General features: G+C 49.8%; 1 long non-coding RNA gene across 6 annotated transcripts; it reads right to left on the bottom strand.

The window, feature by feature from the left end:
* Positions 1-1,054: 1,054 nt before the first annotated feature.
* Positions 1,055-23,916, bottom strand: LOC113907479. 6 transcript variants are annotated; one of them, XR_003515207.1, is made up of 6 exons: positions 23,608-23,916; positions 23,259-23,432; positions 22,413-22,564; positions 15,265-15,369; positions 14,463-14,675; positions 1,055-1,377 (listed from the first exon to the last, which is right to left on the bottom strand). It is a non-coding gene; the product is annotated as an uncharacterized LOC113907479 (long non-coding RNA). The 6 variants fall into 6 exon arrangements; XR_003515202.1 differs by lacking the exon at positions 1,055-1,377 and adding an exon at positions 8,885-9,154; XR_003515203.1 differs by lacking the exon at positions 1,055-1,377 and adding an exon at positions 8,885-9,154 and having other exon boundaries at positions 22,413-22,503; positions 23,608-23,915.

Raw genomic sequence — 23,916 nt, 5'->3', positions numbered from 1 at the left:
AAACTTGAAAAAAAAAAAAAAGATGACTGCATTCAAGGAAACCTAGTCAAGACAGGGACCTCATCTGCCTATCCCAGGGGCCTCAGCTGGGTTTCTCAGCCCCAGCCCTGCTGTTGTTTTGAACTGGATAATTCCTTGGTTCAGAAACTGTCATAAGCATTTCAAGATGGTTTTGGCCTCTACAAACTAGAGGCACCCCACCTCATAGTGTGTCTAGATATTGTCCCACGGCCGGTGGGGACATTGCCCCCAGTTGAGAATCCCTGATGTAGCCCAGTGCTGGACTCACAGAAGCAGCCCCAAAGGAAGTGTTTGTTGATTGAACAAGTGAACCACTTCTACTCTTTCCTGAAAATAAGTGAAAGCGCGTGGAAATTCAGCCAACCTCTGCTCTTCGAAAACCACGTGTGTGTGTGTGCGTATATGTGTTTGCCTACTGCGTTTTTGTTGTTTTTTAAGTTTTTTTTTTAATTTGGACCATTTTTAAAGTCTTGAATTTGTTACACTATTGCTTCTCAGAAAACAACAAAGTTCTGCAATGTAATTATCCTTCAATTAAAAAATTAATTAATTAAAACATGTTTTAAAATAAAAAAAGAAGAAAGCTGGAAAAACAAAACAAAACACTGCTTCGGTTTTATCTTTTGGTTTTTTGGCCTGAGGCATGTGGGATCCTAGCTCTCTGACCAGGGATCCAACCTGTGCCCTTTGCTTTGGAAGGCAAAGTCTTCACCACTGGACCACCAGGGAGGTCCCTACCTACAGTTAAAAACAGAAACACAGACTTCCCGGGTGGTCCAATAGTTGGCACTTTCACCGCAAGGGACGCCGGTTCGATCCCTGACTGGGGACTCAACAACAAACAAAACAGAGATGGCCCAGGGCTCCATCCTAGGCCAGGGACAGCTGGTCTCCGAGGTTCAGGCTTGGGCGGGATAACGAGGGTCCTGCTGGGGTGGGGGTCCTCATTGCCATCACGACAGCCCTTGAAGGAGGGGTCCCCAGGGAGATGCTTACGCCACATGTGGTCTGTTGTTTGACAGGGACATTTAAGCACTTTTCCGGACCCTGATTGGGTTTTAATTGTGTTTGGAATATTGCACTTCCACACACACCAGCTGAATTCAGAACTGTTTTCACATTTCCCTTCTCTTTTCTCTGGCTTGTCTGCGGAGCTGCAGTTGGTTGTGAGGGGGGGGTGGTGGGCGGAGTAGAGAGGAGTGATCTGCATCAGAAAGTGTATCTGTGGAATTTTCCACACGTTAACCCATTGGAGGCTTCCTTTGAGCTCTGAATTTCCCAGGATCCGTGGGTGTGTGACGAGGCTGGGACGTGGGACTTCTGGTAGACTTAGGTGTAGGCTAAGATGTCTACTGTCTGCAAGGAGAAGACAGTAATTCAAGATTATACATTCATTCAGCGAACACTCCAAATACCCAGCACTGAGTATAAAAGATAATAAAAGGGAGGGACGGGGTGGGGGGAAGATAATAAAAGATGTTTCTCATCTTCAAGTAGCAAGAGAAAGGGTAACAGCTCATTCATCATTTATTAAGTGCCAGGCATGTTTTCTTCCAATTTGTAAATATTCACTTGAAGAACGTTCAAAATAACCCTCCAAGGTAGGTCCTATTATTCCTCCCAACTTACAAGTGAGGAAACTGAGGCTCCAAAAGATTCAGTGTGTGCGTGTGTGTGTGTGTGTGTGTGTGTGTGCACGTGCGCGCGTGCCATTTTTAAAGTCTTTACTGAATTTGTTACAGTACTGCTTCTGTTTATGGTTTGGTTATTTTGACTCCGAAGCATGTGTGATCTTAGCTCCCAGACCAGAAATTAAACCTGCACCCCATGCATTAGAAGCCAAAGTCTCAACCACTGGATCATCAGGAAGTCCCCAAAAGGACATGATTCTGAAGCGACAGAGCCAGGACTTAAAGTCAAGTGGAGTCTAGCAAAGATTCTCAACCAGGGGCAATGTGGGCCCCCAAGGTACACTGGTGGGTGGAGGCAGGGGAGGCTTCCCAGGTACTGCAATGGTAAAGAATCCACCTGCCCATGCAGGAGACACAAGAGACACAGGTTTAATCCCTGGGTCAAAAAGATCCCCTGGAGTAGGAAATGGCAACCCGCTCCAGTGTTCTTGCCTGGAAAGTTCCATGGACAGAGAAGCCTAGCAGGCTACAGTCCATGGGGTTGCAAAGAGTCGGACACAACTGAGCACACATGTACACGCAAACACACAAGGCACCAGCTGGTGTGTTCAGTGCAACAGCCTCCAGCCTCCAGCAAGGAGTCAGTTTCTCCCTCAGTAAACAGCTTAGGTCGCACTGAACCTCAGCTGTTAATGATCTCTTAACCAGAAATGGAAGGACTGATGCTGAAGCTGAAGCTTCAATGCTTCTGCCACCTGATGCCAAGAGCATCAATGGAAAAGACCCTGATGCTGGGAAAGATTGAGGGCAAGAAAAGAAGGGGGAGACAGAGGGCGAGCTGATTGGATGGCATCATTGATGCAATGGACATGAGTTTGAGCAACCTCCTGGAGATGGTGAAGGACAGGAAATCCTGGCATGCTGCAGTCCACGGGGTCACAAAGAGTCGGACACAACTTAGGGGCTGAACAGTGACAATGACAAACCAGAAATGATCTTATTTCTTCCTGTTACACCAATAAATTCATAATTTCATATGCAGTCCTCTGCATTTTCTCAATTCCATAACCGTCGGCTCCATCCTGGCCCTGAATCATATTTTTGTGTGCTACCTTGGACGGATCATCTGCTTCTCCTGGCCTCACTTTTCTGTCTGTAAAATTGTATTTAATTATATCTCCCTCCGGCACTCTTGGGCTTCCCAGGCGGCGCAGTGGTAAAGAAACCATCTGCCAATGCAGCAGATCCCAGAACCTCATTGTTCAATCCTTGGGTCGGGAAGATCTTCTGGTAAAGAATCCACCTACCAATGTAGGAGACCCCAGAGACTCAGGTTCAATCCTTGGGTCAGGAAGATCTCCTGGTAAAGAATCCACCTCCAATGCAGGAGACCCCAGAGACTCGGGTTCAATCCCCGGGTCGGGAAGATCTCCTGGAGAAAGACATGACAGCCCACTCTAGTATTCTGGCCTGAAAATCCCGTGGACAGAGGAGCCTGGCAGGCTACAGTTCATGGGGTTTCGAAAGCACAGCACAATGCACTGATATCAGAACACTATATCAAGTGACCATTGCAAGGATTAAGTTAGCTGCTGCTGCTGCTGCTGCTGCTGCTAAGTCACTTCAGTTGTGTCTGACTCTGTGCGACCCCAGAGATGGCAGCCCACCAGGCTCCGCCATCCCCGGGATTCTCCAGGCAAGAACACTGGAGTGGGTTGCCATTTCCTTCTCCAGTGCATGAAAGTGAAAAGTGAAAGTGAAGTCACTCAGTCGTGTCCAACTCCCCGCGACCCCATGGACTGCAGCCCACCAGGCTTCTCCGTCCACGGGATCTTCCAGGCAAGAGCACTAGAGTGGGTTGCCAGCTAGTAGATGGCAGATGCCCTCCCTCAGGTCATAGCACACAATACCCTCACCAAGGATGCTAATTCTCCTTTTTATACTTTTGTCTTTATGACCTCATTTCTTCCCCCAACTCCCACCCTTGCCCCCAGTATTATTTGACAAATAAACCTGGGAGTATAGGTTCCTCTAGCTATTTCCATGCTGTCTAGACCATGGCTTCACTTTGGTAAACAAAATCATGAAGCAATCCTCATGGATGCAGATCTGGCTGAGCTGCAGAGTCACAGAAAACCTGATCACAGACTCTCCAAACAACATTATATTTCACCTAAGCATCTTTTGGGTTGCAGAGTAAAATAAAATAAAATAAAATCCTCCCAAGAGAAAATGGAGTGTGTTCCACCTCAGTGGTATTCCATGAAGCAGAATTCTCAAAGACGCAGGATCTTTTTTGTTATTGTTTATTTATTTTATTCATTTGTTTATTTTGGGCTGCTGTGGGTCTTCGATGCTACAAGCAGGTTTTCTCTAGTTGAGGCATGAGAGGGCTACTCTCTCGTTATGGTGCCTGGGCTTCTCATAGCAGTGGTTTCTCCTGTTGCAGCACTCGGGCTTTACTAGTCACAACACACAAGACTAGCAGCCCTGCAGCATGTGGAATCTTCCCAAAGCAGAGATCAAATCCATGTCACTTGCACAGGCAGGTGAATACTTAATCTCTGGACCACCAGGGAAGTCCAAGGACGCAGGATCTCAATGCCATAGAACATCTCCTCTTGGGAAAAGTATCCCAAATTAAGAATCAAGCACAGGCCACTGAAGAGATGCCCCCTGGAAAAATCTCACTCAGGCCATTCTTCATCAGCTCTGATTCTATCACGTCTGTGGAATCACTATGATTTACAAAGACGCCCCACTGTCCTCCCCCTTTTTGGATTTCACAAGCACGAATTACGCCAAGTGCCTCGGCTAGAGGCTGGGAATTCAGAGAAGGAATCCCTGGCCCCAGAACTGCAGAGCACTGAATCCATCTTCACCCAAGCAAGTCTTTCCAACAACCCAGCACTTAACAGACTAGAGAGCATCTTGCTAACACAGGCAAAGTTGAGTGAAAAGCCAAGTCCAGCCAGTGCTGTTTTACTCGCTAAGTCATGTCCAACTCTTTTGTGACACCAAGGACTAGCCCGCCAGGCTCTCTGTCAATGGGATTTCCCAGGCAAGAATACTAGAGTGGGTTGCCATTTCTTCCTCCAGGGGATCTTCCCAATCCAGGGATCGAACCCGGGTCTCTTGCAGCTCCTGCATTGCAGGCAGAGTCTTTACCACTGAGCCACCTGGGAAACCCCAGTTCAGTATGGGGGAGTCTAAATGTGTCTCCCAACCGAGAGGCCAGACAAAAATGAGAAGAGTTGGGAGCAGGGACTGGAGGTGGTAAGAAGCAGGTGAGATGCAGGAAGTCAGAGTAAATGGGTTGGGGGTGGTTAAGTGGAGGCAATATCCCCAAACAAGGCTATTCCTAACAGGCTCCTCCCTTCCTGCCTTTTACACGTGCATGCTCAGTTTAAAAAAGAAAAGATTCGCTTTTCTGGCTTCTTGGTAGTCCATGGGGCACAGTTTGGGTTAGAAATTGTAAACAGAGGTCTGCCAGGAGGATTTGCGGGGAGTTTCAATTTCTCATCAAGGAGAAAGGCTCAAGAAGAAAGCTTTCTGACGCCATCCCTGTCTCCTTCCTGTCTGGATGCAGATGTGATGCCTGGAGCTGAGGCAGCCATATTTGAACATGAAGAAGACAGGCTCAAGCAAAAAGGCCAAATGCTAAAGATGGTGGACTGATAAAAGGCAAAACCAGATCCTGACGATCTCATAAGGCAGGCCACCTCTGAACTATTCATGTATGAGGAAACCAACAACAACAAATACCCTCTCCTTGTTTAAAGGACTGTTAGTCAGGCTTTCTGCAACCAAAGGTCATCTTGGGGATTCAAATTTCTTTCTTGCTGTACAAGGCTGTGGGTGCAGTACACCTTTGTTTAATGGGCTGTGAGTGGGACATATATTCCACATGATAAAGTGTTTACAACACAGCAACTAATCTTTGAGAAGAGGTCTTTGTGAACAACTAGAAATAATCTAACTACTCAGTGGCAGGGATCGTCACTGTTCAGCCACTAAGTCATGTCCAACTATTTTCGACCCCATGGACTGCAGCACACCAGGCTTCCCTGTCCTTCACTATCTCCCTGAGTTTGCTCAAACTCATGTCCACTGAGTTAGTGACGCCATCCAACCATCTCATCCTCTGTCGCCCCCTTCCCCTCCTGTCTTCAATCTTTCCCAGCATCAGGGTCTTTCCCATTGAGTCAGCTCTTCGCATCAGGTGGCCAAAGTATTGGAGCTTCAGCTTCAGCATTAGTCCTTCCAAAGAATATTCAAGGTTGATTTCCTTCCCATTGACTGGTTTGATTTCCTTACAGTCCAAGGGACTCTCATGAGTTTCTTCTCCAGTACCACAATTCAAAAGCATCAATTCTTCAGCACTCAGCCTTCTTTATATATTAGCTAAACCTTGGTGCATCTTTATAAAGGAACACAATTCTACCCCTAAGAAATAATGGTGTAGAGACAAATTCATTGGCAGGGAGAAGTGAATTCTATGTTAAGATTTTTTTTGTAATTGTACCAAATAGCACTTTTTTTTTTTTTTTTTTGGCTGTACTGGGAAACTGGTGGGATCTTAGTTCCCAAACCAGGGATCAAACCAGAGTCCCCAGCAGTGGAAGTGAATAATCCTAACCACTGGACCACCAGGGAATTCCCTATGTTAAGAATTTTTAAAGCAGTTATCAAACAATATGGGAAAAAGTATCTAGAAAGATATTCACCTGAAGGTAGATAGTGGTTACAATGTGAGCTTTTGTTGGTGGTGGTTTTGTTCTTTTCCATATTACTTGAATATTTTACAATAGGTATATATAATTTTTGTGAATAAAAGCTGTCGTTAGCAACATATGCAATCTCTTTATTTTCATTTAGAATTCATATACCATATCCAGGAGACTGGAAAGATATATGGTAATATATGAATACTAAGCCCCACGGGGTGGGATTACAGGTAATTTTTTTTCCTTATCTGTCTTTTCTACTTTTTTCCAGTAATGAATATATATTACTTGCTTAATTTTTCAAGTTTTGTTTTTGAAAAGCTGCTCCTCTCATTATCTTTGCCAAAGCCTCCAAACCTCCTCTTGGGAAATATTTTAATCCAATCAAGATCTTCTGGTCCCAACAACAAACTCAAGGACTGGCGTCCTGTGATTTTAAATAACAAGGAGGATGTAAAATTAGGAGACAGTGGAGTCCTCAATTCCTGGTCATCGTCAACTTTCCAAAGCTGGAAGCCTCAAGAACTCCCTGAATTGCTTAATCCAACCCGTTGGTATTGCATTTAAAACCCCAAAGCAAAAGACACAGGGTGATAAGAGGGAAATCCCACCTCCTGATACCAGAGATAAGAAACTCTCCATCCCTTCTCCTCGGAGATAAATCATGCTGACCCACTCTCCACGGATCTCCTCTTGGAAGAAGGATCATAAAAATATGGCAGGCCAAAGCATTTGGGCAAGTTTGATGGAATGACAGAATGTCGAGAAAATATATGATCAATTGAGCAGAGGTGGCTGTCAGTTTGGGGGCTCTCTGGAGTTCAAGCATGCCCATAAAAGAACTCAATATCCCAACGACTCCCCCGGGGAGAAAGAGATCTCCCTTCAGATCCAGCCTGTCACCTTACATCGGTGAGCCGGCGTCCCCCGGGGGAGCCGGGACTGGTTTTATCTGCGCCTGAAAGAGCCAGAAATGGAAGAAAGGAAGGCCAGAGGGGTAGACAGAGGGGTCTTCTTAAATGATTTAAGGCTCCAGATCGTCCCCTCCCACCCAAGTCCCTTTGGTGCCGTAGGGGTCCCAGAAAAGTCAGCCCACAGAAGAGTAACAATGGAAAACAAGATTCCCCAGGCCTGAGGTGGGAAGGAAGACAGAGGGCCCAGTTGCCGCTGTCTCACAGGACTCACGCACAGGGCCCCCAACATGCGTGACCTCGGGTTCACATCAGCATTGCTGATCAAAAGAGGCAGCTCACTGCGTCCTGCCCAGATTTCCCCATCCCGGGAGGATTCAAAGTCACCGGGCTTCGAGGCTGGTGTGGATTCCATTAACCCAGAGGTTGGCGCTACGGAGACTTCTCCAACAGTTGAGCATCAAACGTAATGAATCATGAGAAACCAAGAGCTTGGGCCAGCCCAGTGACCTTTAAAGCAAGATAATACTACTCAAAGGGAACATAGCTGTAGCACCATGAAGATGAATGGGATGGGTTGCATGCACCCTTCAATTTCCAGAGCAGACAACAGTCTGCGGTGATCTGGAGATGGGAGTCCCTTCATCCCTTCCCCTGCTTCCTCCAGCCTCCAGCTTCCTCACTGGGCCAAGCACACTTCTTTCTCAGATGAACAGGGTAGATGATGCTACATGACAAAGAGCATGCTCAGGGCTCAGTCGCTCAGTTGTGTCCAAATCTTTTTTGACCCCGTGGACTATAGCCCACCAGACTCATCTGTCCATGGGACTTCCCAGGCAAGAATAGTGGATCGGATTGTCACTTCCTCCTCCAAGAGATCTTCCAGACCCAGGGATCGAACCCACATCTCCTGCATTCGCAAGCAGATTCTTTACTACTGAGCCACCTGCGAAGCCCCACATGAGATGCAATTTCTTAAGAGAGCATTTTGCATAAGGAGACCCTTGTATGTCCCATGGTTTACAGCATCAAAGCCAATGTAGGTCTTGGTTTCCTGCCCAAAGAAGTATCAATACACCCTCCTCAGAATCCACCAGGGTTCTGAAACATACTAGATCATCTAAAAGATTGTGTGTGTGTGTGTGTACACGCACATTCACCCCTTTATTTTTTCCATTCTTCAGCTTCTGCATTGCCCCAAGTTTTGCGTAGAAATAGATACAGGGTATTTCCAAGATCTAGACCAAATCCTGACTTCAAGAAACCAGATCAATTTCAGGCAGTGCCTGGGTTCAGCAAGAGGCCAGTCTACCCAGAAACGTAAACCAATTCCAGTCAGGGCTAGGTGAATACTCAGCAGACAGACGTATTGGCCCCACATAGGCTCAGCTCAGATGCACACACTGGAACATGCACCGCACACTCACACACACACGGGCGCATGCACACACATCCGTACACACACTCATTTTGGGCCCGGCTGTCATAAAACTTAAGACACTTATATGGGGGTGAGAGGTCAGGAGGGGAGAAACATTATTTTCTGTTATTAATTACACCTTATCCATTCTACATGTGCTGCACTCGTCTTAGATAAAGTTACAGTTCTATTTTATTAGGAAGCCTCCGGGATCATGTAAAGGGGGATTTTGGATTGAGACAAAGGAAATGGCAGGATGGGGTGCAAGGAGCAGGGGGGTGGGCAGGGGGAACTCATTTGTTCTGCTCCTCTGAAGCCCAGCCAGTCTTCTCCTAGGCCATTTTCAGGACTGAATCTGCACATTCTTGAAATAGCTCGCTCTGCAAATGCCAAGTGAACCTGGTCGCCAAATCAACGCAGTCGTTCATCGGGACTATAGGTTTCCTGGAGGGAAGGACAGGAGGTGAGAGAGAGAGAGGACGGTGAACCAGCTACTGCTGGGTTCAAAGAGAGACGTGAGGCCAGCTAAGTGGGGGGAACTTGGAAGTTCAAGTCCATATCCGAGTCACCCGTGCCCGACCCAGCAATGGGCAGCCACTGGAGAGAATGCCCTCTTTGCTGGAAATTCCCACCAGTGAGAATAAAGGATGGAGATGGAGTGCCGGTGGGTTAGGCAGATGGAGGGCCTTGGGGTTCAACAGGAGGAATCTCTGGGCCTCTTCACCCTTGGAGGACAATCAGAGAAGAAGACCCAATTGTCTACCACGAGAAAGAATAAATGGAGACTCCCCAGGGGGCACAGAGGAGATAAAATGACAGCACGAAAAACAGACTATCTCATTTCCAAGAAGCAGCCAGAAAAGATCCAGGAGGACAAAACCTGGATTTAAATCCTGGGCCAACTCTTTCCCTGGACAAGCTATCCGTTCTCCCTGAACCTCAGTTTCCCCCATTTGAAAACTAGGAGAAATCACATCAATAATAACGCAGATCACACTGCTGTCACTAACAGCAGCCACAACATTAAAAGGGCCATGACCGTCATCAGAGGAGTCCGCCCTTCCTAAGGCACTTACTGCAACATAATGGGAAGCGCACCAGAGCCATAAATCACTGTGCAGATATAATTTATTGTTATTAATATGATCTGCCCTGTCTTTCTCCAGCTCCCCCCCCACCCCCACCCCCGGGGCTGCCAGGAGAGTCTGTGCTCTGTCATCATGCACTTGAAGACAGCTTGTTTTGTCCCTTCTCCCCTCTTGTTTCTAATCACAATGTTCTAATTCTCCAGCTGAGGTTGAATTCAATTCTCGGCCGGAGTTAGATGCCATATATTACCCCCTGTCTGGGCAGCAATCTGGCTTCTGTCTCCTGGAGCCGCCGTGGGCCCCGTGCTTCCTAGGCACTGGGCCCTGGGCTCAGATGAGCACGGGAGATGGTTTACAGCCCATGGCTATGCAGCGAGACTTCTTTCTAGGATCCCCCTTTTACACAGCAGAAGACTAAGTCTCAGGAAAAGACTGAAACGGAAGCTCCAAGACTTGGGCCACCTGATTCAAAGAGCTAACTCATTGGAAAAGACCCTGATGCCGGGAAAGACTGAAAGCAGGAGGAGAAGGCGACAGAAGATGAGACGACTGGATGGCATCACCGTCTCAATGGACATGAGTCTGAGCAAACTCAGGGAGATAGTGAAGGATAAGGAAGCCTGGCGTGCTGCAGCCCATGGGGTCACAAAGAATTGGACACAGCTTAGTGACTGAACAACTATAGGAAAGACAGCTTGATTTAATCCCAAGAGTGTCTCACTCCAAAACAGCACATCTTTCTGCCTCCTGAACACTTAACAAACAAAACACTGGGGTTTTGTTTGTCTGTTTTGGTTGGCAGGATTTTAGTTCCTGGACCAGGGATTGAACCCAGGCCCCAGCAGTGAAAGCACCAAGTCCTAATCACTGGCCACCAGGGAATCCCCTTTCACCATATTCTTCTTCTTCCTCTTCTTCCTCTTCTCCTTCTGTTTTCCCTCCTGAATACTTAACATCACTCCACTGAGTCTTCAGACAACTCGGGATCCCTGCCTGTTACTAGAATGTCCATTTCACACACAAGGGAACTAAGACTCAAGAACGAACAGGGGTCCCTTAGAAGAACAGACCCTGCTGTCCCAAGTTGAGGGAAGCATTCAGAAACCCCCAATTCTGATTTCAAGGAACAAGCCAGAGGACGAGGAAGAGGGGCAGGGAGGAGGCAGCCTGTGGTTGAACGGCTCTATCTGCCCATCAGAATGTTTCCTGGGGGTCCCGCCAGGAATTCAGGCCTGTGGGCCCCACTGGGAGTCCTGCCAATGAAGCCAGGGCCCTGGACGCCTTTGATCCTTCCCCCCTGTCCATCCCTCCCCTGATGTAATCCTGCCTCACAGCCCTGAGGTCTAATTTGTGATATCCCAGCGGTGGCCCCCAGGGCACCAGGCAAGTAGGGGACTTTGAAGGCCTGGCAATGCTGATAGGGAATTCCACGTTCTGGGAGAGAAAAGAGAATCAGGATCAGTCACCTACTAGTCCAAGATATGACAATTCAAGTATCATATCTGCCTACTCATTACCTCTCTGTATATTCCGTCTTTTTCCTTGTAGGGCTGTGTCTTCGGGTTTCTGTTTCTCTTTGCAGGTACAACCAGGTATTTCTGACCCTCTCCTGGCTCCTTTCCCCTGTATTATCTGTGTGGGGGTAATTCTCTCTGTCTCTCTCTCCTTTTTTTCCCTCTCCTTTCCTCTCTGTCCTTCTTTCTCCTGTGTTTCTTTCTCTCTGTGTCTGGGTGTGTCTCTCTCATCTCCTTCTGTCTTTGCACTCTTTCCACCTCTGCCTCTCCTTCTCCCCCTGTGATCTATCTGCCCCCTTCGATGTCTCCCAGGAAAGCCCAGTTACTCCACAAAACCATTTAGCAGAGGAAACAGCAGCAGTCAAGGAAACAAGGCTCAGGCAGGGAAGATTCACCCTAACTCAGAGCCACAGTGGATGGGTGAACCTGTCCAAAGCCTCAGTCCCCTTCTGTCCATCACTAAGGACGAGACTGGCATCACAGAGGACCCAGGTCACTTCAAGTATCTGAACGTGGTATTAGGAGAGAAAAATACTGCTGATGGGGAGATTCCCGGGAGGTTTGCTATGTGGGGGGTGAAGAGCCTCCACTCTCCCTGAGAACCTTCCAGACACGCTAATCAATTTCCAGTTCACTCTTCCAACATTACTGGGGGCTGCCAAGCCCACACTCACAGATTGATCTCCATTGCCAGGTTTCCCACCAGTTATCACAGCCAAAACTGTCCCCTTGGTGAAATCTTGGAGCGTGTCTACATTTTGAAACTCTGTGAACCAAACGAATGCACACACACGATGCACCAGGGTCTTCCGGCCACAGCCCCGTCCCTGCCTTCAACACACACCATTTAACCTATCAAGCCTCTGCATTTATTGAGCTATTTCATTAACCTTCTTTCATCTAAACTTCTCAACAGATCAGTGACTAGGATTCATCCTCTTTCTATAAACTGAGATGTCAGAAAACTGGGATTCGGACAAACACAGTGATTTGTCCAAGGTGACACAGCCTTGTGTCACCAAGGTAGGCATCTCTTTTCACATGTAGGAAAGACAACTGGAAATTCACCTGAGCTTTGTTTTTGCTTTTTTTTTTCCCCTGACCCCTCCACTCACGGACCAATCACCTCAGAGCTGGATTTTGCTTCCAGGCCAAGCATACTGGGTTATTTAGCTTTCAGAACCTATACCAGTGCAAAAACATAATTTCTCTTCTCTAGAAAACTACTTCTCTTTTATTTTGGCTTGGGAAATGCTGTTTTCTCCTTCATTTAGGGGCAGGAGACATTCCGGATATTTAACTTTTGGAAGGCAGATTTGGTATACGGATTGTTTTCTGCCTTATTAAACTTTTCAGAAACTGTATCTCTCTTAAACAGCCTGTGGGGGCTCAGCTGCCACCCCGTCTCCACCCCCCCACCCCCAAGGACCCTCTGCATCAGCCCACACGTTCCACCATCCCATCTGCCAGAGGCCGAAGCCAAAACACATCCCAGGGAAAAAGCCGGAGAGGAAGGGGCGAGGCGGAGAAAGAGATGTCTAATCATCGCCCAACCTTTGAAAAGTATCCTGAGCAAATCGAGTTTGTCTAAGATTCATCCAGCATTTAACATTTAATGGGAGCTGATCCGTTCAACATACCACATGCCGCGGGTAAATGGATCCTTCCCCTTTAAGGGTCTGTTGACGTTAGGTGAAGGAGAAAAACAGTTGTTATGATTCAGAAACTCAGGATGAACCCAATTAATCAATGCTGAGATGATTTGAATCATGTGGCAAATGCTTGGTCACCTCTCTGATATCCTACCCCCGTCCCTGGGAAGACGCAGACATGATTGATGTCACCTGTGACCACTACGTCTCCAGGCCAGACCACCGCCCCCACCCCCCTTCCCAAACCCGGCAGACAGAGAAACAAATTAGATCCAAAGACCCGGGATCAGTTTCAGAGGGGACAGGCCTCCGGTTGGGGAGGGGGTGGTCTCTGGGGGGTGCCTGGCCTGGTCTGTCTGTCACAGGCGGGCAGAAGATAGAGGCCAGACCATATGGGGGTGGCGGAGGGAGGCACGCTCAGGGATGGGGTGGTCAGGGCCTCCGAGCCTGGAGCACGCCTGTATCTTTGAGGGCTTTAAAAAAAAATTTTTTTAGTGTAAAAATAATTGCTCAGGCTTCCCCTGCCTCTTAGAATTACATTCAGGCGTGTCTGCCCTGAGCCTCAACTGGGAGGAAATGGGGTTCAAGAGGAAGAGGGTAGGAGAGAGTGCTCATCAGAGTTATTTCGATTGCTTTGAAAGTTTCTGCCTGTTACACACACACACACACACACACAATTGCCTTTTCCCTGGTAGCCTCTGTTGATACAAATCTGCCCTCATTGATATGAATCTCCAGCCAGGTCAGCTCTACATGCCCATTGTCACCCCCACTATTGTTCTTAATTCCTTTTTTTTTTGTAGCCACACCTCAAGGCATGTGGGATCTTAGTGCCTAGACCAGTGATCAAACCCCAACCCTGTGCAGTGGAAGCGCAGAGTCCTAACCACTGCACCACCAGGGAATTCCCATCCCCAGTTTTTACATCAGCCTCCTTTCCTTTCTTCCTCCCCTAGGAGACAATGGACCATAGGGAAGGGGCTTCTTCTACATTCTTAGATGCCTTGGTCTCTAAAATCAGACCCTTATATTCTTGAGGGATTCCTGTCTACACTCAGGCACACATACATCCAAATCACTTCTGGGGTTTATAAACTAACCAGGAGACCTGGTTGTCTCTTCCCCTCTTTTTCTATCTCCTTATTCATTCTTTTTTTTTTTTTTTTTGCCGCACCTCAAGGCATACAGGATCCTCATTCCCTGATCAGAGCATGGACCCCGTGCCTCTTGAGTGGAAGTGCACAGTCCTAACCTCTAGTCCACCAGGGAAGTCCCTCCTTATTCATTCTTTTTGTTCTTTCCTCTCCTCTTTGTCTTTTATGTCCCCCTTCCTCCCCTACCACCTTACTTTTATTCATTCCACAAACATTTCCAGACCACTGTGGGCACCTCCAGGGGCTACTGGGAAGATGAGGAGATAAGGTCCCTACCTTTGGAGTGTGCAGGAGAGACGCGAAGATAAAAGAGCAGGGGTGCCCCATTTCCTCATTTTTCTCACCTTCTCCCCAAAGTCTGTGCCGCAGCAGAGTTTATCAGCACCTCCAATCCCGTGTCTGGATCTGACCTCAGAGTCTTTCCTGATGCCAGCCTTCGATGGGGAGCACCGCCCCTGAATCCCTGTGGATAATTCACTTTTCCTTCCTGAGATGTCTCCCCATGATGTCTTCTGGAACCTTCTAGTCATCGTCCAGCTCTTCTTTCTGCCAAGTCACTGGAAATACAAGACAACCAGAACCTCACTTACCTTGTCCAGACTGGATCCCAGGGATCCAGCCCCTAGCTCGGTGCGTAGGTGGTCCAAACACCTGCTGAATAAACAGCATGAGGAGGGCTGCACCGGCTTTCCACTCGACATTACCTGACTGGCTCTACAGTGTGCTCATTTTTCTAAACAAATAATTACATTTAGTCTCCTTCCAGAAAGCCTTTCACATTGTTTACAATGCAGATTCCCAGGCCCCTAAAGAGGTGGATTCCTTAACCCAGGGGTGGGGCCCTGGGAACCATCCCAGGGAACTCTGATGCAGGCCCTCCTCAGACCACCCTTTGAGACGCTCTACGGTGGACAGTTGGGAGCCATTGAAGGTGTAGGAGAAAGAGCAGGACTTGGCAGGTTTTAAGAAGGTCCTGGTGACTGCAGTCTAGCAGATGAAGCAGCAGACGTGGGTGGAGGTGGGGGGAGATAATTACTAGATGGAAGTTCTAGAACTCTCTTGAGCGCTTAGGGGCAAAAATCTTCTTAGAAGGGGGTTTAGGGCACTCAGAGCATATTTATTTGGGGGTATTTGAGGAGAACTCACATGGGATTTCCAGGAGGCTTCCCGGGTTTCTTTCACCTCTGCCTGGGAAAAAAGGCCATTAAAATCCAGAAACGGGCAGGTCTCAAGTGGCGAACTGGCCGAATTCTTGAAGAAAGTTCAAGAAAGGAAAGATGGGCCCCCCTTTCCTTCTTCATTTCCTGCCCCCCTCCATTTCCGAAAGCCCCTTAGCAGCACCCCACACCTCCCCCTGCAGCAGCCCCCACCCCAACCTGTAGGGTCTGGAGGGACCAGGCTCCCAGCTTCTGCCCTCCCAGGGTTCTCAGAACAGCATCTGGCCGCGGACCCTGGGCTCTGGCCGGCGGCATCTGTTTGCAATGTTTGAGTCAGTAGTTTTATTTCTGCTCGGCGGTATAATATAAACTATCCTGTTACACGGCAGGCAAACTGGGCGCGGAGCCGGCTGCTCTGTAGTCCTGCAGCGGGACCAGAGCAGAGCTTAAATGAGCTGGTGGGCTCGGGCAAGGCCCCTGGAGCAGCCCAGAGGAAATGGCTGGTCTTTGGAAAGTTCTCCCCAGGCTGGGCCTCTGCCGTTGGAATCCCAGGGCAGTTGCTGGCTGACCCCGGAAATCTGCACCACCCACGACACCCATACTCCCAAGCACACACAAATCTCCCCCTCTTGCCCACTTCCTGAGGCTGCAGAGATAGGCTACAGCTATCTGCTCCAGGGGTGGATATTAGCCAAAAGCTTGACTTCTGCTCTTTTGTTTCGTTTTGTTTTGTTTGGCCTTACCTCGAGGCATGCAGGATCTTAGTTCCCCAACCAGGGATCAAACTGGAGCCCCTGCAGCCACAGCACAGTATCTTAACCACTGGATTTCCAGGTAAGTCAAAAGCTTGACTTCTAGAGTCAGCCTGCCTTGGCATGAATTCTTCCGGCCATACTATTTCAGGCACAAGCTTTCACCTCCCCGGGTCTCAGTTTCTGCATCTGTACGATGGGACTCACGATCATCCCTTCCACGTAATGGGGCTGTTTTGAGCAGTATCTGCAAAGCACTTGGCAAAGCACCCTGGTGTAGTGGGCACTCAATAAACATTTTCTGTTACCCAATCAAATCTGCCTCCAACGTCGGAGACCCATTCAATCACTATTCAATCACTAGGACGTATGAAGTGGAATGAAAAGAAAGACCCAGCCAGCACTGGAAGCAGGCACTGGGTTTGATCATTACCCTCAGCCCAGCTGGACGGATGTGCACGCCCTCCCGAGATGCTGGGGCAAGTACCGGGTTGGCCAAAAAGTTGGTGCGGGTTTTTCCATGCCATCTTACGGGAAGACTCACATGAACTTTTGGGCCAATCCAGTGTAAAAGGCAATCCAACTTCTCCCCCACTTCTCACAGGATCCCCTTTGGGGGAGGGAGTGCTCCCAACTTGGGAGGAGACAATCTCCTATGTCTGACTTCCCCCAGAGAAGCAGATATGGGGGGCAGTCCTGAGACGATGCAGGGACAGGACCCTCAGTCCTCTGAATCCCTGTATCAGTGGGGAGGCTTTGGGGATGAAGAAAGAATCTATACTCTGGGAGGGGCTTCCCAGGTAGTTCAGTGGTAAAGAATTCACCTGTCATACAGGAGATGCAGGTTCAATCCCTGGGTTGAGAAGATCCCCTGGAGAAAGAAACGGCAATCCACCCCAGTATTTTTGCTAGGGAATTCCTGTGGACAGAGGAGCCTGGCGAGCTACAGTCCACAGGGTCACAGAAGAGTCAGACATGACTGAGGGACTACACAACACCGAACATACCTGGGGAGGCCCCTCACCTGGACTAAGGCGGGTGCTATTAGCCCTGATGGCTGGACCTCTCTACCACACCACAGACTTGACCCTGGGCATTTCCAAAGACAGAGGGACAGTCCCCGTGCCCAGGGCCCCAGCAGCCTCCCTGGCACAGTTGTCTACAGAGGAAGACTGAGAGATCCCTTTCATCGTCTTATTTTTCTATCTTTCATGTTTAGTTGCATCCAACTCTACAACCTCAAGGACTGCAGCCCACCAGGCTCTTCTGTCCATGGGATTTTTCAGGCAAGGATTCTGGAGTGGGTTGCTATTTCCTCCTCCATTTTCTTTCTTTAATAAAAATTTTCCTACTCCATTTTCCATCTTTAATGCTGAGTCTAACACTTTGCATGTAACAGATTCTCAACAAATATTGAATGTGAATTCACATGTGTATGCTGCAGTGAGTATTGTGTGTGTGTGTGTGTCTGGTGAGCTTCCAGGAGGGTATGTGCAAACATACATGATGAAGATGCTTGTATCTTGGGAAGGTTGCATGACCTGTTCACATGCGTGTGTGCAGGCAAGGGTGTCCCTGAAGCTGGACATAAAGTCCCTTGAGGGCCTGAGGAGTGTCCCCAAGACCCTGCCTAGGGACAGACACACCCTCAGATGCCCACCCCAGAGGTGGCAGGATGACATTTAAAAATCGAAGATGGGGTGTGCTGGGGTTGGCAGGTCATTTAAACCACTGACAGAAAACACTTTATCTGGAAAAGAAACTAACCCCTAAAGACCCTTATGCTGGGACCTGGAGGGGGCAAATGTCCCCTGACCCTGGACCAATCAGGCCAGGACAGCCAAGGACCACTGCACAGTAGACCTCAGATCCCTGCAGCCAAGGTGAATGTGCGTCAGTGTGGTTTTCTGTCCCCTGTTGGCTACAAGTCTCATCGACCAGTTGGATCATCGGTCTCTGCTCGGTTTCTGTCTGTCTTTCTCTCTTTGTCTCTCCAGGTCTGTTTGTTTCTCCCACTCACAATGTCTGTCTATCTCTGTATCAATTCTGGGTCTTTATTTTCTCTCTACTGTCTCTCTCCCTTTCTCTCTTGGTTTAGGCTTCCTTCTCAGTCTCTCCAAGTCTATTTCTCCGTCTCTCCCTCCCTGAGTCTTTCTCCTCTCTGCTTTCTCTCTACCCAGTGAAGGAAATGGCAACCCAGTCCAGTGTTCTTGCCTGGAGAATCCCAGGGACGGGGGAGCCTGGTGGGCTGCCGTCTATGGGGTCGCACAGAGTCGGACACGACTGAAGCGACTTAGCAGCAGCAGCAGCAGCAGTGTTTCTCTATATGCGTCAGTATTCTTCCGCGTGTTTCTCCTTCCATCCACCACCCTCCCAGCCTGCCTCCCTCTCTCCTCTGGGCATTTCTCTCTCCTGATCTCGGTGCGTCCATCTCTGCCCCCTCAGCCTGGGTCTCTCTTCTGTGTGGGTTTGTGTCTCTGCATCTCCCTGCGCCCCCCGCCCCTCCCCCGCGCCTCCCTGGGAACCCGCCCCACCACGCGCGCCTGCGGATCGTCACTCAGCGGCCCTGCCCGATCCAGCGCACGGGGCCCCTTTGTTCGCAGCTCCCTCCTCCTACACTCCCCCCACCCCCGCAACGCCCTTCAGGCCCTGCTTTCCCTTCCTTCTTCCCAGTCCAGGCAAGCTGGGCCATCTCTCCAGCCCATGATGCGGAAAAATGCGCCGCCGCCCCGGGAGCGCCAGGGCACAGGGAAGCTGAGTCTGGACCACCCCGACGACACCATTGTGGGGGAAGGGGGGCGCCACGAAGGAGACACCCCACCACCACCGCTTCCTCTGCCCCAGTCCCTCGGTACAGGGAAGCGGGGAAAGGCTAGTTCCAGGCCTTCTTAGGCAGGATCCCACCCTTGAGTCCAGCCCTGACTCCATCCCTGATTGGAGTGGCCTTGACCAAGCAGAGCCCCTCTCTAGGTCTGTAAAATAATACCCCAGGCTTCATCTGACTCTAACTGAAGGCACAATGGTTTTATCCACGGCCACCTGCCCCTGCCTCCAGCCTCTCTCGGTGGAGTGTCTGTTTCCCCGTGTTCAGTTCAGTTCAGTTGCTCAGTCGTGTCCGACTCTTTGCGACCCCATGAACTGCAGCACGCCAGGCCTCCCTTTCCATCACCAACTCCCAGAGTTCACTCAGACTCACGTCCATGGAGTCAGTGATGCCATCCAGCCATCTCATCCTCTGTCATCCCCTTCTCCTCCTGCCCCCAATCCCTCCCAGCATCAGAGTCTTTTCCAATGAGTCAACTCTTCGCATGAGGTGGCCAAAGTACTGGAGTTTCAGCTTTAGCATCATTCCTTCCAAAGAAATCCCAGGGCTGATCTCCTTCAGAATGGACTGGTTGGATCTCCTTGCAGTCCAACCGTGTAGTTGATTCACTGACGGAAACCTGCATCCCAGGATCCTCGCATCAGCTGGGTCCTCAGGCTGCCTCTATCTGCCTCCCTAGGCACTAGCACCCACCTTTAGCACACACCTTATCCTCCCAGCTCCTGGAACAGAATAGGAAAGTCTGAGATCTCTGTAATGAAATACTCTGCTGCCCCAGGGAGTCACCAGGAATGGAGATACCAACGTAAATCAGCCCCCAAAGCAGCCATCAGCACATTTCTGGAGCTGTGGATCACAGCCTAAGGAATAGCCCTCGATCCGGGAACAACCCACTTCCTGGGGCTGTTCTGTGCCCCAGGTGTCTTTGGGTGTCTGTGATCAAATCAAGGATAATCCAGTTCAGTGTCAGATTTAGGGCAAGGAGATGGGAATTCTCTCCTTTGTCACAGTGCCTACTCCCTCAACTTCCTCTCTCTGCCCTTTTTTTTTTTTTTTTAAATCTTTTGGCTGCCCTGCATGGCATGTGGGATCTTAGTTCCCCAACCAGGGATGGAACTCTTGGCCCCTGCATTGGAAGCTCAGAGTCTTAACCACTGGACTGCTGGGGAAGTCCATCTGCCCTCTATTTTTACCTGTCTGTCTCTGGGCCACTTACTGGCTGAGCACCTTGAGCAAGTGTCTTCACGTCTCTGACTCTCAATGGTATAAAGTAAATTGCAATACAGCTGACTTACTGTGCTGCTAGAAAAAGTGTAGCCCTAGCACTAACACTAATAATAGAAAGAAGAAGGGGGAGGAGGGGAGGCTGAGGAGAGGAGGGGTGTACCATGTCTATGTGGGCCTTAAACAAGTATTCACATAAGTCACTCTGGCTGGATATATATGCAGGCATTAGCACACACAGCTACTGGGTCTTAGAGACACTTCAGGCCAAAGTTAATTACTCCAGTCCAGACCTTCACTCTCCAGCCCCGCCCTGCCCCCCCCCCGCCCCCCCCACCCCCACCCACCACCCTTGGCTCAGTGGTCCCAAGGGCAGGAGGCCTCAGAGGAATCCCATCACTGGGATTAAAACCCACTTCTCCTGTAGAAGCCCATATACTCCATCCTTGGGCTGTGATCAAGAAGCCTTTGGGGAACCGCCCTTGTGGTGCAGTAGTTAAGACCCCATGCTTCCAATGTAGGGGACATATGTTCAATTTCTGGATGGGGAACTGAAGTCCCACATGCTGCATGATGAAGCCAAAAATAAAAAAAAAAAAAAAGAACACGACTTTGGGCTGTCAAAGAAAGAGCATTTCTTCAGGCATCCAGGGAGCACCCCACTGCCACCCCCTCTCCAAAAGCATGGGGAGCCTGCTTTCCTAGAACCCTGGGATTGGGAACTCCATCTGCTTGGTTCTGAATCTGTTTTTTGGCTGTGACCTGATAAGTATCTACGAATATTATGATCACCGATGACTCAGCAATTGTACACTCTAACCCCTGTACCGCCATGATTTTGCAGTTGGAGTAACTGAGGCCCAGAGAAGTTGAGCAATTTCCACAAAGTCACACAGTAGGCTGAGGACAAAAGGAAAAACCCAGGTCTGTCTCAGGCCCTTCCCTTGCTTCCTCCCTCAGGGCTGTGGCAGGCGCCGTGGCGTGGGAGGGAGATGCTGAGCCCCAGAACCAGGGGGTTCCACCTCTGTTTGCCCTCCTGACTCGATGTGGAATTGTAGGACATCCTCCACCCCTCTCCAGGCCTGTTTCCCCACCTGGATGCTGGCTGCACCAACTGTCCTGAGATCCTCTCATTCTGTGCTGTAGCTCATTTCAGATAAAATCAGAGCCTGCTTCCACCAGAATATGCCACATTTACATGAAGTGAGTCCCCACTAACAGCCTCCTCCCTACTGGAGGGTGTCTAAAGCCGGGAATTTACTGGCTGTGTGACTCTGAAAAAATGACTTAACTTCTCTGTGCCTTTTAAAGGGACTAGAACCATATATTATGCACAGCATAGTAAGTGCTCAATAAACAACGTCTGGTATCATTATTTTTACTCTGATTATCGACACCTGATCTCTGCTTCCCTTACTTTCAACGTCTAGACCTCCAGCCCTCAGCTGCCTCCACCACCAGCTCAGTCCTTGGACTACAGAGAGGTAGGTGAGAGACCGTGGGTGGAGAGCCCGCAGTGTAGACTTGTGCCGCTGGCTAAGTGCCCAGAGCCACGGCTGTGCACCCTAGTGGTGACCACCTTTGAAGTTACTGCTTTACGTAACCCTTGTTCCACCCCCATCCTCCTGTTTGCCTCCGCGTGACCCTGGGGAGGAAAATGCAGCCCAGGGACAGTAATCCTGGGATTTCTTTCATGTGACTCAGAAGAGAGCTGGGAAAGGCTCTCCCAGAGGCAGGATACTGATGGTTAGGAGTGCCTACCTCTGAGTTCAACTCCTGACTCCGGTCTCCCTTGGTATGTGACTTGGGGCTGGTGACAACGTCTCTGTGCCATGACACTTTACTGTCATGTGTTAAGAACATAGTTCATATAGTCACTGTGAGAAACATTTGGGAGAAATGAAAAAGCAGTGGCTTAGAACGGTGCCCTGCACAAAACAGGTACTTAACAAAGGAAGGGCGGCTGTCGTAAGGGCAGTTACTGATGTAAGCCGTAGTCCAGAGAAGTATTGTTATGCAAAGGGTTCATTCAAACTAAAACTTGAATCCCAACAGGGTGGGATGGGAAACCAACCTCAGCCTCAGTTTTCCTCATCTGTAAAGTGGGGATAATCCCGCCTTGCCAGGAAACCAGATGAAAATTGAAACTAGTCTGTTAACAGAGAGAAGGTGCCAGTTTCCATCACCGCATCCCTAATCCCTGTGCACCTCCTCTATCTTCACTCCCAAGACTTCGAATATCGATTGGGGGTGTTTACACACACACGCCACATCAAAAAAAAGAGGGGCCCTGGGGCCAGTTTTTCGAATATTTCCCTTCTCCCAGTCCATCCTTACCAACCATCAATCGGAAGGCGTCTGCTGAAGGGCTCCAACCCAGCGGAACTCTCGGGGTAACCGCCTCCGCCTGCCCTCGAGGGTGTAGACCCTGATTCCCGGGGACACAAGAGAGGAAGAATGTTTGTGCAGCCTTCAAACGACTTGGCAGCCTGCAAGAGGGAAAAGGCCGCTCCGGGGAGAGTTCAAATTGAAATTACACGGAGGGAAGAACGTGCAGATCAGCTCTGAAGCTCATAAAACAGAGCGAGGTGACTGAAAACAAACACGCCTCCAGAAGGAAAATGGAAAAGTTCATAAAAGGCGCTTTTCAAAGCCTGGCAGGGATGGGGTACGGGGGCTGCGGGGGAGGGGGTGAGCCAAGGCCCCCAGGCAAGGCCAAGGCCCCTCCGGCTGTCCGGACCTGGGGTCTGGGAGGGGATAAATTGGCCCAGCCTCCATCTCCTCCAACTGGGGAGGTCAGAGTTCTCTGGTCCCCTCTCCTTCCATGAGCTTGGCCCGCTGGAAACGAGAGGAGATGGGGAGAGTGGTCCGATCTCGAACCCAAGCTGGGTCTGGGGTCCTGGGGAGGACCCTCCCCACTGGATGTCGCTGGCGGGGACGTAACAAAAGCTCAGTCCTGAAAGGAAAGCGGAGGGAGAGCACTCCATCACTGATATTCACTGGAGATCGGGTCATTGTTTGGATTTTACTCAAAGAACATTTGGAACACAACATTGCAATTCAACTATACTTCAGTAGAAAATAATTTTAAAACAAAGAGCACTTGGAATGCCTATTGAACCCTCCAGAGGCAAGAAAGCCCACCTCCCAACCCTCCTCCACCCCTCATCCTCCCATCCTCACCCTTTTCTTTCACCTGGGAGAAGGCCAGTGTCGACCTCTAATCCCAGGCGGTGCGCCCTGCGCTTCAGGACTGGGTCCCTGTCGCCGCACCCGGGCTCTCCAAGTCAGGGCCCCCGCGCTGAGCCTCCTGTGCAACTCATTAATTCTGCAAACACCCGGGTTATTCGCCGGACGCTTTAAGGAAAAGCCTGGAAGTTAACCTCACGCCCCTCTCGCACTGCCCGAAGGCACCGCCATTGGAGGATTCTCGGAAAAGATCAGTCGCCGCGTCCCGGAATCCCGGCAACCCCTCGCCCCTCTCCCCTCGCCGGCCGGCGGGATCTTGACAGAGGAATTTTCTGTAACTTACGGGGAGCGCAAAGCCGGAAACTGGTCCGGATGCAGGACCCCGTAGCTTCCTAGGTGCTTCTACAACTTCCGGCTTCAGTGACCCCAAGATGGGGAAACTGAGGTTCGGAGAGGTTAGGGTGCCCCCAAGACAAGCTGCCTGGACGAGGCGGAATCGGGCTGAACCGAGAGTTTCACACGTTTCCAGTCCCGGTTGGGCGCGTTCCGAGCTGCCTTTCTGACCTCCCTGAACTGGATCGGCCCCGGGGTAGAGCCCGCAGCCTCCGACCTCAGATGCCCTGTCAGAGAGCGCTCTGGTGTATTTCCCTGG

The sequence above is a fragment of the Bos indicus x Bos taurus genome, chromosome 17 (genome assembly GCF_003369695.1).
Source record: "Bos indicus x Bos taurus breed Angus x Brahman F1 hybrid chromosome 17, Bos_hybrid_MaternalHap_v2.0, whole genome shotgun sequence".
In the NCBI taxonomy this organism is placed as follows: Eukaryota; Metazoa; Chordata; class Mammalia; order Artiodactyla; family Bovidae; genus Bos; species Bos indicus x Bos taurus.
Note: the sequence above shows the minus strand (reverse complement) of the source record. Positions and strands in the feature narration are given on the sequence as shown.